The 12722-nt window shown below is 40.3% G+C and overlaps 1 protein-coding gene across 4 annotated transcripts in view; it reads right to left on the bottom strand.

Moving 5' to 3' along the window:
* LOC128356838 (kazrin-like) overlaps window positions 1-12722 on the bottom strand; it is a 122972-nt gene that overhangs the window by 91202 nt on the left and 19048 nt on the right. The gene's annotated exons all lie outside the window — the stretch shown is intronic.

The raw sequence follows: 12722 nt of genomic DNA on the forward strand, positions 1-12722 counted from the left end.
TAAGAGAAAGAGAGGAGAAAAGTAAGAATTGAGAGAATGAAGAAGGAGAAAAGAGAACGAGAGAAAGGTTAACAGACAAGGGGGATGAGGAAGAGGAATGACTAAAGGCGATGTTTCTTAAATGTCATCCATTCACAGAGCTCGAGATTGGCCGGCACAGCACTAATGGTGTGTTTGGAGAGAAGGGGAGGACGGAGTTGCAAAGTGGACTTGCTGAACTGAGGGTCACATTTTCAATAAGCTGTAATTGTCTTATCTTGATACTGAATGCACAACGCATATGGAGAAGTTTAAAAAACTACTTTTGGGAGATCATATCTGAGCATGCTTTTGAGCACTCTAAGAATCCAGCTTAAAACATATGTTCATGACCTAACTGATACAGTGCATATATTTCATTTTCTCTATTAGAATCAATGACATTGTAACCAACACACAAAATGAAACTTTTGCAAAGGATAACCTGCACTGTAGTAGACTGTAGAGATTTACCAATCCACTTTTTTCAGGTCTGATCCAATTCTGATACCTGAAATTGAATATCTTCTGATACCCAAACCAAATCCAGAGTTATCTTTTCTTGAATATTATTAACACTGTGTTATTATCATTATTACCGTCGTTGGTGGTATTATGTGTAAGGTTACACGAGGCTGTAGTAACCCGTAAAGCACTTCTTATTTATAGAGCAAGAAGTGCACAAAAAAACAATACATTTTATTCAAAGCAAAATTTGACATGGATGTGGAGTGTGACTTTAAAGAAACATTTAATCATTTCTGTAGGGTAGCTGTGCTGACCCAAAACAGCAAACACAACTTAAGAACTAATTTAAAACAGGTGAAAAATCTAAGTCTGTTAGGAGAAATAAAACATCAGTAAAGGACATAAAATGTCTCAGTGTTAAGACGTCAGTGTTCAATCCAGCTAAGAGCAGTACTGTTTTAGCTCTGGCTGCAGTATGTGGGTGGCCTCCAGTCCCTGTCCTCCTCAGTATCTCCAACTGGTGAATACACAGGTTGAAAACAAATCAACATACTTGTTCTGTCTGTCTCAGCCTCCTACTGCATCAGGAATTCATATGATGTAAGATGGAATAGTCCATCTATATTAACTTATATGAGTGAGCCAAAACAATAGCATGTGTTCACCCTTTTAATTTCCCACGAAGCGTGTGCCTCTTTCCTGCAGTGGCCTGCAAGTGTAGTGTGCTGAGCTCCATCTCCTTACCCACGCCTCACTTGAGGCTTCTGCAGGCTGTCGACTGGTCTCCCAGCTTTTACATATGATAAGCTTTCTTCCTTATTCACAACTAGGCTGTGACTTCCTTCAATCTTATGTTGCCTTCCTTGCTAAGTCCCCTCTACAGCAGGAGACGTCTGTGATTCGCCTTCTCTTCTAGCCAGCCAAAACATCAGTCTATGGAATCCAGATCAGTACGTGGATATGTAATGTCATTCCGATATACAATGGGTGAATTACACCAGTATTGGCATCTAACACAGATAATTGTCCCAACTCTACAATTAAGACGTATGTCCCATTAAATGAAAGGCTTGGAGTGAGAGGCCTTGAAAAAGAGACAACAGTTGATGAAGGCAAGACTACAGCAGACAGCCACTCGGTCACTGACACAGACCAACCACAGGAAGTGAGTCAAACTAATTGAGCAGAAAATAGAAGAATCATGAGCCTCTTATCTCTCTACTAATCACAGACAGAACAGCAAAACTGAAGGGAGATAACAGAGGGAGGAAAGAGATGAAGTGAAAGGAATGGGGAGCAAAGAAGAGCTTGAGGGTTGCTATAATCTTCATCCTTCCAAATCAAAACCAAGACCCCTTCATACTGTTATCAGCAATTCTAAATACTTCCCATCATTAGGAAGCTCGCTCGGTCTATTGCTATCATTCTACTGGGCGCCTCTATATCTACAGTCCAAGCAGACAGCTCCATTTAGCGTGTCCAGCCTTACAGGGCCAACATTCTTTCCCTCCCCGTGCCCACCAGTACTCTGGACTCCAGTTTAGTTTTGATCTATTCCTGGCCCTCCGCTGCCTCTCCTCTCATCAGTTCTTCTCATCTCTGCCTCCCTCGGCGGCTACTGCTGAATCCTAATGAGCAGAGAAAACTCGCCATTCGTCTCTCGGTGCCCTGAGCAAGCACGCTGCCATGCACTCTTATCTTACATCTACATAGACCCTGTCACTGAGCATCCACAGAGGTGGAACCATCAGACACACCTACAGCAAAAGGACACAATTAAGCTCTTCTGCATGACTGTGGAGCTGTTGACATCAAGGCAGAGCTGTCTCCTGCCTAAAAAGACTTTAAGATGTCATAAAGTTAAGAGTGTTTATCAGTTTGAGGTTTTTCTTTGTGGAGATGCAACTTGTGGCATGATAGCAGTTTTTCAAAATGTATTTTCATTAATATTTCAGAATTTCATATATATTTATACTCAACAGCACTGAAGTAAAGCAGTAACACGATCCTTCAGTAAAAACATGACATGAGAGGAGCAGCATGAAAAACAAACCCTGCATAACAGCCACAAATGTCTTGTCACCGCTTCAAGAGAGGAAAATTATACATCTAGCCTGTACTGTTTCCACTGCATGGTCACCTTTCAATTTTCCCTTTCATAACCATGGGGCCATTTCTTAACCGCTGCATATTTACCTGCTTTCCACTGAATAGCTTCATAATTCTAAACTGACCAGCAGGACCAAAAATTCAAGGCTGTAATGAGACTCAAAAGCATTGACATTTAAAGCAGACTGTACATTAAATTAGATTTATTCAAACGTACTCTCATGTTTAAGGGTTACATCACACTGACGCTTCAATTTGTCAGGATGTTTATATTATGATTATATTTAAGATAGCACCAAGTGAGTCTTACACCTTCTGTGTCAATGGTACTAGGGAGTACACCCTGGACTATGCGTGTTTGGATTCTTTCCTGTGAAAATAATCCAAGCTACACAGATAAGAAAATATTTTGTTTATTACAAGAAAAACACATTTTTTCCAAAGCTTGGAAACTAGTAAACAGACCGAGTCTACAAATCGACATGGTCTTTTACCCTCTCCTGCTCTTGAAAAGTTTACATTCATGAGACAAAAAAGTCTACCTTTGAGAAGATGTGGCTATCTATTATGGAGTTTTGTAAAATATGTTGAAGCTTTTGAGACAGAGAACATCTGTTAATATCGTAATTTAAGTACATTCTTCTAATAATGACGCCTTGATGTGACTGTTCCTATGTTCACCTCACTGCTTTGCTGCTTATATGTTCATTTGGTCATGTATTTGTTGAGTGATGAATAAATACATTTAAAAAAAGCTTTATGTACTAATCAGTTTTGAATACTGGATACTATGGATGCATTTCATTCAATACCAAGTTCTCAGTGACAACTCAGATGTATTTCACTTAACATACGACTGTTGCTGTTAAAAGATCATTCTGGTTTTAAACCTGGCGTATTTCCTATAAATGTCCTTACTGAGGCTCTGTGGATCACTCTAACTTTTCACTCACCAGCTCCATTACAGAGATTTGGGAGAAGCGAGAACTCACACAAAACGATCTATACAGTACCTGGGCAGGCTGGATGAGCCTTCTAAAGCAGAAATACACCCAGTGGAAATAAGCTGGAATCATCCTTTAATATCATTTACCAGACCATTTTCAGGGCTCAGGGCTGTTGTGGTTTTTCTTTTCAATGAGCAGAGCAGGTTTAGCAACAGGAGTGTCTAAGGAGTGAAACACTAGACCACAACTACATCAACAAAAACTCTTTAATAATGTTATGTGTTCTTTAGTCCCAGCTGGCTGTGTAATCGGTTAAAGAACACAGGCCACAGTGATGTAGCTACGTGGTCATAATCGTGAAACAGGAGCATTTTCTCACGCCCGGGTGGGTAACATAAAAGTAACATTTCTCCTGTAATACCGACATTTGAGATTGATTCCTTGCAATAATTCTTCCTATAAATGTACTTTTACTGCAAAACTGCTCTTCATAAACCTTAAACCACATTGAGCAGCAATAATTCTAAGAAGCCTACAATCAATGAATCAATGATACACTTTGGCATCACAATGTGGAGCATAAGCCTGGAAATAATTCTCAGACACCCTGAGCGGCAGAGCAATATCTGCACACTAAGCCTATGTAAGTCAGTTTAGTGGAGGGAGTCAGACACTGCTCAGGCTTGCATGTCACTCCTGTAAAAGATCGATTGCCTATGAGGCGATAGACTTTATTCCTCCTCACCGACAGCCGCCTATCCATCTATCCACTCAAGTCAAATTCGTAAAGGGAAAGCATTGATCGTATTTTAAGCTGCAGAATTATGCGACATTATAAGGTTGAGGGTTTTTGGCAGCTCATCAGTGAATTTCAGAACATCCAAATAAAGTTTGTGTGAAGGGTCTGATTATGGATTGTGCAAGAAAAGCCGAGATGTTGTTTGGTGATCTGCAGGATTTAAAATCTAATATAAGTAGCTTACCGCTTTGAATCCGGATACACACAGACATCAGTCTGGGATATTCTTACAATAACAAGATGCAACGACAGCCATCCAAAAACAGATACAGGCAATCTAAAGCTACTCTCTATTATAACAACAGAACTGGTTGAATGGCAGCTGTGAGAAAAGAACACCTCTGAAAGCATTAGGACTTCATTACAGCTGTTAAGTGAGCACTTTTCCTCAAGTTAATATGTATGTTATTTAAATAACAACTCCACACTGAACCTTGCATGGAGGAAAATCAATGTTGTACTGACCTCTGTGACTCAAGAGTTTTAAATCTATTGATGAGGACAGACAGAGCATCATAAAGCAACAGTTTGATGGCAGCGCACACGTAGGATTTTCAGCCAGGGTGTCGTTATTCTTTAAAAACAGAGGAAACATCGAGACATTCAGCAGATCTCAATCCTCTGGCACCATTGAATCATTATCCAATTTGCAAAGCTGCAGCTACATAACAGTCTGGTAAAGATTTGCCTTCATATTTTGAGCTGCAATGATGATTAACAATTATTTAATCAACATAAAATTAATCAGCACTTGTCTTGATAATCGAATAATCGTTTTAGTACATTAAACTTATTCAACAGAAGTTCTTCAACTTCTCAAATGTGAGAATTGGAGTATCCGGTGTGGGGAGACTAAAAACAAAAAACTGACAGGAATCTAATTTTATCAGTGTATTAAATTTACTGACTGACAGCTAGTAATTGTCATTTCCTACTTTCAGTTTCATTTGATAAGGTCAAGACAAATTATGACTATTTCCATCATAACATTTAAGTATAGCAGACATGAACTTCATATCATGAGCAGTGGAATTTCTCTTTGAGTGTTTGGCTGAAACCATCTATTTCTATCAGGATTACTGTCACACACATGTATACAAGAGTACTGATCTGACATAGTGGGGTAGTAGGAGCTGGCATAGTAGCACAATAGCCCTGTATGTTTTTCTCTCTACATCCATTACATTATCCATGAATCTGTTCAACGGTGGCATCAACTTCCTTTCAAGGTAATAGCCTTGTAGATTTTGACAGTGAGAAGCTGTAGCATTGTGTTTTATGGCCTCTAACAAAAATCAATTCTGTCTAAACTGCCAGCCACATCAATTAATGGCTGTAGAGCACCCCAACAAATGGATCACTCACCGCACACAGCAAATAACCCAGCGAGGCTGTATGTGTCTGTGTTTGTTTGACAATGTACGTACATGATGAGCATACACACAAGCAACAACAAGCCCTGCTGAAGGGCCTCGAGAGGCCGTTAATGTTGGTATTGAGTCCCAAAAAGACCCAATGAGCTTTTCAATATAACAATTCATCATGCTGCCTTGCTTTCCTTCCCTGAATCTGATCTCTGGAGCTGTCCAAGATTAATAAATGGTGTTTTGTTCTTCCACACACCATTTCTAAAAAAAACACACATACGGTATGTCTCTTGATGTATTATTTCATTTTGAAACTGAATCACTTTGCTTTTTCATTGGCCAGGTGGATAGTAAAGCTTTTTCATCCCAATCTGCATTCTTGATAACTAAAAGTGCTCCCCTGAGACAAAAATTCCTTTTGATTTTCTCTGACAAAATGACAAACCCTGTTTCACAACATACTCTAAACAAGGAGCTCGGAGAAAGAAATATGTCTTCTCCTGCATATCTCCAACCTACCAGCTGTCAAATCAACAACTTCTCTTTCCAGAGGAGGAAGACCTAAAAGGTGGGGAGTAACTGACACGGGGAGAAGCAAAAGCCTCCCTCTCCCTCTCAACTTCCTTCTGAACTCTGGCTGAACTCTTCTTGTTTGTGTGGAAGATACGAGACAAAGCTTCTTCACTGGAGAGAGATGAAGTGTCATGACGACTTGTAGACTGACAGAGCAGCAAGCAGCACCTGCTTTTTGTTATGTTTAAGATAAGAACCAACTCCTGAAATACAAATGAGACATGGCACAACATTTAAGTAGCCAGAGACATGTTCGTTGCTTGATGTTGACGTGAGTAATTTACAGCATTTTGGGTGTCAGTCTGCAACCAAGAAATGCAATATGAACAGGTCAGGTGAAGGACACTTCTATTTTCTTGTGAGGAGGTGAAATATCTATGAAAAAAACTTTTTTTTTCTTACCATAAGCTAATTTGGCATGAGAAGGTGTTACAATGATATTCACACACTTCAAACCCCCATATTTCAACAATGTGGAGAATATGGGCCAGAATATATGACTGTGAATGCCAGAAAACTCAGAAATGACTAAAGCAAAGCTTGAATTACTTATGTTTATTATCAGCCCTTTATACCCTAGCACAGTGTTATGGTAATTCTGAGCTCTGAGGTGGTTAAAACACTGACAGTTTGTGAAACTAGAAGCATTTAAAGGATGAGGATAACAGAAGAAAACAATAACTGCTATTATTCTATATTCAATATCTTAAATGTTAAGACTGTTAAAAAGATGAACACTTTTCTGTCTTTTTGCATTCAGCCTGAGGTTTGCCAACAATGGCTCAAATAGAGAGGGTAAAGGACTTTCATTGGGTCACTGCTTACAAAAGCCACACACAGATTGTGGTAGGAGTGACTCTTCTGTTGCTTTTCCCCTGCCTATTGATCAGGCATCTGCCCAGCTTCCTGCTGATGAAGATTCAATGGGCCTTAAAAGAGGCATGGTGACACATTGACCACTTTTTAATGACTGTGTGAGGACATCACATCCTCAGTTTGGAGGTCATGTGGTCCAGGGTTAAGGGTCATGTAAGCTCAATCAGAGTCAAGTGATGCCTTCAAATGCATCGACCCTAGACTAACACCTTAGCTCATTGAGTCTTACAGGCCGTTCACATTGCTTGCATCAAGATATGTTGCCCTGAATAGCACTTCAGAGAATCACTGGCAGTTAAATTAAATCAACAGTGCACCGAGAGTGCAGATTTCTCTCAACATATCATCTAGTATCTTCTTGCTCACTGTATTAAGTCTTCATTACATAATAAAAGCTGCATTACAGGTATGGAGTTGGCTATTGCAGTATTATCCCAATCAATAAAATGTAAGATGATGACAGGACAGATCCTTAAGTGGAATGATGCAAATACAGATCTCTGCCTGCCAACAAGCCTGCTCAGATGGAGCCTTTGTGTACTTTTTGTCCAGCCAATTAATCAATTTGAATCAACAAATCCTCATATGGAAGAAATCCATTGAGGACTGTAAGCTGACAGGAAAAGGTTAGTCATGAAATATTTGAGTTAATCCCCACTTTTCTGAGGTGAAAGCTGTGAGAAATTAGTAATTGCTTTAGTTTTGTGTAAAGGAGCAGTTCTGGTTCAGCTTGCAAATGAAGGTCTGACATAATGAAACAGAATACTCAGAGCGCGCATGCAATTTCTTTGACAATGAGCTACCTGTTTTTTGCATGGATTGTATAGAGTCTAACAGGTTTCTACATCAGCAAAGTACAAAGCTTGGAACTACTTGTAGTTAGGAGTAAATATGATTACTTCCACCATATATATATAAAACTGAATTGCCAATTTACAGCACAGCACTACTAGAAAGGCATTAACACTTTTGCATCAATTTAGGCAATCCAGTATTGACAGATTTGCTTTGACAGCTATGTTTCTAAATGACGTGTATGGTCTACTGTTCTGATTGAGAGAATAGTGCAGCTCATCTGACAATGCAAGTCTGTGGCAATTTACAAAGCATAAAAGCATCAGCATATAAAATATGACTTACCACTCATTTTTCATACTATGTAATAGGAGCAGAAAAGCATGAAAAAACTAATGAGGTAGAAGATGAAGAGCACCTCTCCACAGACACTGTGTATGTGTGTGTGTGAAAATAGCCCCATTGGCAGTATTTTTCAGTATTGTTATAGAAGGGCAGCTCCTCTCAAACACACACACACATGCAAACATGCACACACACACAAACACAAGCACAATCTTTTGTTTTCCTCTGTGCATCTATTTGTTTATGTCCATTAACCTAAGTAATGCTTCCTCTCCTTCAGCATGATTCCACGGTTATGATGACACACACATCTGCTCTCCGCCACCCTCACCCCTCCCACCCTCTGCCCATTCCACCCACCATGCCAGTCCTCTTCATATGTCAGCCTCACACTGGCACTGCCCTCCCTATCAACTGTAGGCTTTATCCAATTTGTCAGGGTTGGCACACACATGGCTTAAGATGCCTCCCGCTCTCCCCCGCCACACTTGCCCTGTCCCTTCCCCATCGTGCAGCTCTGAGACGGGCCCGTCTGTGCCAGTGGGCATTACGCTACCTGATGGCGGGGCCCACCTGCTACCACTGTGACATCCAGGCTTGCCCAATTTGCCTCTCCAACACAGCAGGCACCAGCTGGCTGGACAGCCTGCATGCTGATAGATGGACAATTGTAGACTGGATAATAACTCCTATTCACAAAAGCCAGGCCTAACTAACTGACTAGAACAAACACAGACAACATTGTGTCTCTGTATGCTGATTGTTAATATGATAATTAGATGAGAAAACAAGAGAGACAAGAAACAAATGAAAAGGAAATCATTATGTGAATCTGTGCTTTTTTGTAATTATATATGCAGTATATATTTCAGTTTTTGGCCATTAAATTACTGGAAACAGTTTTTGACATGGACATTTCCTGTTAGACAAGATAATAAAACAGTGCATTCTCTCAATAATCATGCCATGTTATGTTTTCACACCCATACTTTGGCTCCTTATGCTCTCCATGAGGAGCAAGAAAAACAATCACTAACTTCCTCAATCCCCATCATGTTTTAAAGATGATCCATTTATTTAATTTATCTTAGCTAGCTAATGCTACTTGGACAGCTGGATAGTTATCAAAGCATGTGTTTCATAGCAATAAGAATGATGATGTAATGTATTTGCACCCACTGACCTCTAGTACTGTCACTAGTAACGCTCACAGCTGTGCAGTTAGTCTGAGCACGTGTCCAGTGTGGTCACAGCCAATGGACTGCAGTATAAACCTGAAACTACAACCAGGCAACTATCATCCCAACAATCTCTCTTGTAACCTCTAACTTTAATGATTATAAGACCTTCCAGTTTTAGTCAACAGAGGAAAGAAACTGTTATTTGTATGCTTCACTGCTGAACTCATCAAGACGCAACACCATCAGCAAGATTTAAGAGCAATCCAAGCAGAATGTCAAGTACAAAATGTGGGAGGTGGAAGGGAGTGTTTTAATACTCAGATAGCGGCGTTGGTGTCAGCTGTACATGAGCACTTCTAAACTCCCACTGATCCTTTTCTTTAAACACTGGCCGTGATTGGTTTAGGCTAACATCCTGTGCCCTTTGCCAAGCGCACTGTAGCAATTTCAAGGCAGTGTCTCACAAAAACTGCGAAACACCTTCACAGCTCCCTTGGCCAATCTTTCTGAGCTAGTGCAGGCAGTTTGACACATGAGTAGAGGCTTTACAGAATCACTGATCCGAGATCCTACTCTATTTGTCAGCTCTTAAATGGTTGCAGTGGGATGTGTCCGAGGAGAAATCTGATCTAGGACCAGTACATGTGTCTGAAAATGCTCAGAGGCAGGGCAATGCCTCTGCAAAGCTATGCAGTAATTCTATTCGGGCAATACCCACGCCCAAAATATCCTTATAATCTAGGGTTGCACACACCACACACACACTCACCCCCCAGCTAGGATCCAAAATTACCACCCTGTCGTAGACGTAGACCTGAAGAAGATTAACTTTGCTCTGCGTGTGTCATTAATGAATGACATTATTACAGGGTATCTGTATGTCTACTGTATAGTTGTGTGTACAGACTGTTGATGTGCATGTGTGTATATATAAGCAATAGAGTCTGACCCATATATCAGTGTGTATGTTGTCCGATATGCACCAATAGATATATGGGAAGTGCTTTAAATGTATTTGATTTTCTTAATTCAGGTTTAATGTTATTTGTTGTGTTTTTTTTAAATGTATAGTTATTTGTAATTATTAAATTTAGTTTATTGTTTCATGCCCTGATGTAATTTTATAAAAACAAGTTTATTGTTAAGCTGTAAAATATCATGGCCTCCATTACATATCTCACATTCAAAGGATCATTGCAAAAACTGTGTGTGTTATGTATATAATCTGTTTCTAAACAATCTATCAATTTTTTCACTCCCTAATATCAGTATTGGCAGTTTGGCACTCCCTATTTTTCACTCCCTAATATCGGTATTGGCATTGGCACCAATAATCCAGTATTGGCTGGGTCCTAATAATCAACATCCACTAATTATCAGGACTGCTTACTCAAATTCTTTGTAATGTGAAAATGACTTCAACCAAAAACCTTTTTAGTCATTGCTATAGTCAGTTTTTAGCACTTACAACCAAGCTTGTAAAATATGTCTTTTTTTACACTGTCTTGACATGACTGCAGCATTTTGTAATACTCAGTCAAACACATGTAATGCACCACATGGGCCCCTCAGAAATGGTACAGAGGACAGAAACAGGCAAAACTCACATCATTTCAATCTGCCACTACCAGAAATGAGAGATGAACAGAGGAAATGTCATTTCATCATTGCTGCTGCCACAGTCAATCGTCTGACTGCACCTCATTGTGAATAATTGCTGACAAAATCTTAGGAAGCCCTGCAGCGGACCCCCTCCTTCCCAGCCTCCCGCCTCTTCCCCCAGTCCCCGTCACATCACATCATTCAAAAACCACTGGGGAGCTCCGCGCTTGATGAGCACACACTTTCTTCATCTCCTATCTCAGCCCATTAGGAGCCATTCTCTGGGGCTACAGAGCAGACCGATCAGCTTCCTCCATGCAGACTTCTACACCAGAGTCCCATCCAGTGTAATTGCAGTAAATCTTTGCGTAGCTTCAGTTGCTGTAATTTTCCATTCTTTTTCCTTTGTGATCACTGGCAACAATACAGTTATAAATGACTCTCCCACACATTATCTAGAGGGAGAAGTTTGCGGTAATATGTTTGAGCTGGGCCCTGTGGCAAACATATAGGAAGACCATCTAGAGAGTAATGGGGGATCTTAGTGGATACAGTATAAAAACAATGAAGCCCACCACCCACCATCAGCCACTAATGAAGCTTTCCATCAAATTAATGAGTGTTTTAATCATTGTTCACAGTAGTCTATCTACATGGTGCTCCATCTATTATACAGAGTTGTCACCTTCATGGAGCTAGAAAATATTCAGAATCATCTTTCAAATGCCTTTCTATGGGGAAAATTACATTTATGTTGTACTGGGGCACTTTCATTTGTCTTTCTCACCGTCTACCTCCACAGTTCTGCATGACACAGCTCAGCATTTGCACTTCCTGGCATGTAAATATGTGCCATGTCACCGATTACCAAGCACACTCGCTCATGCCATCTGCTGCTGTGTGTAAGAGTGCTGTTAGAATCAGTTTTCAGGACAGGCAGGCTGAAGGATGGAGGGCAACATAAATTAACATACCCGAGAGCCGCTCAACCTCATTAATTCATACTGTGACCAACCCAAAACATCAAATATAAGCTCCAGACCTGACCTGCACAAATGCAATGAAGGGCATCAAATTGTCTATTCAGGTAGAGAATGAATAATATATGTGTGTAGTAGTGGGGCTGTGAGTTAATTAGTATTAAGGTTGTAATGTCAAACAAAGTCTGCTGCCTGTTGGAACCTGAAACTGGTTAAAAACACTTCCCTTCTCTGCTCAACAACATGATAAAGCCACAGAGGTGTATAACTGTGACAGCACTGTGAGGACACCAGGGCTGAGCGAAATAATCATCTTGATCATTTTCATGATAAAATGATGAAATTTCTTTTTGATACTTATTTTTTGATTCTGTGTTATTCCTCTATTTACAAAAACACAAACAACAACTTGAACAGCAAACTGTACAGAAGCGAAACGGCTAAAAACAACCACTTATGTGGAGTAGTCTGTAGCAGCTGCTGGAGCGAAACCACAGACTTCTACAACCTTGGCTTAAAAACCAGGCCAGAAAGTACCTGACCAAACCCCAGCGTTGTGTGGCTGAGGACATAAGGGAGGTTAAGTGATAATGCCTGGCCAACAAGCTTGCGGCTAGCATGCTAATCTGTTAGTTCGCACCAACAACAGACAACCTACGCAA

This window comes from Scomber japonicus, chromosome 4 (assembly GCF_027409825.1).
Source record: "Scomber japonicus isolate fScoJap1 chromosome 4, fScoJap1.pri, whole genome shotgun sequence".
Classification (NCBI taxonomy): domain Eukaryota; kingdom Metazoa; phylum Chordata; class Actinopteri; order Scombriformes; family Scombridae; genus Scomber; species Scomber japonicus.